Source organism: Camellia sinensis, chromosome 6, assembly GCF_055761805.1.
Source record: "Camellia sinensis isolate YWXY chromosome 6, ASM5576180v1, whole genome shotgun sequence".
NCBI lineage: Eukaryota > Viridiplantae > Streptophyta > Magnoliopsida > Ericales > Theaceae > Camellia > Camellia sinensis.
Window position 1 is genome coordinate 2,404,191 of NC_138966.1, and position 810 is coordinate 2,405,000.

Genomic DNA, 810 nt, shown 5'->3' on the forward strand with positions numbered 1-810 from the left:
GAGTTGGAGTTGTGCAAGAAGGCCATCGTGGCTGGCAATGGAGGAAATGTGGCTCCAGCCAGGAGGAGGGTTCGTGCGACGAAACCCAAGAGCTATGATGGTGCGAGGGGTGCCCAAGAGAGCCATGCCAAAGGTGGGAGGCAGTCACCTCAGACCACCGAGGATGAGCGCAGTGATGTCGAACCCCCAAGGAGACGGGAACGACACAAGGATGGGCAACACGCCGGATCTCCAGGGAAGAGGCATGAAGGCAAGGGGCAGCTTGAGTGTTACCTGTGCAACGGACCGCACATGGTGAGGAACTGCCCAAAGAAGGCACTTCGTGCTGAGAAGAAGAGACAGCTGAGTGCTATGGAGAGGAAGGGGAAGAAGGAGGCGCGGGACTCCGAGAGTGAAGACCCTTCAGAGAAGATGGCACAGCTGGGGAGCATCCAACTACTTGGATTAATATCCAAGGAAAATGAGGAGTTGGAAGAGCCGAGAAGCATCCAAAAGAAGGATGGGGAGCGCGCGGAGGTGAAGGCTAAAGGGAGAGCTTCACATGCGCAGGAGGAGAAGGGTGCCACTCTAAGGTTTGAGTGCACTGACAAGGTTGAGAGGCTGGGCTTGAAGAAAAAAGGGCTGCCCGAGTGTTTCCTGTGCGACGGACCGCACATGGTGAAGGACTGCCCGGAAAGGAAGAAGTCTCTTGCAGGGATGCAGCAGAGTGGGTTGCATGGCAAGGAGGAAGGACTTGCAAGGATGCAGCAGAGTGGGCCGCATGGCAAGGGCGAAGAGGCAAGCTCCAGCAGCAGCAGCGGACATAGATCA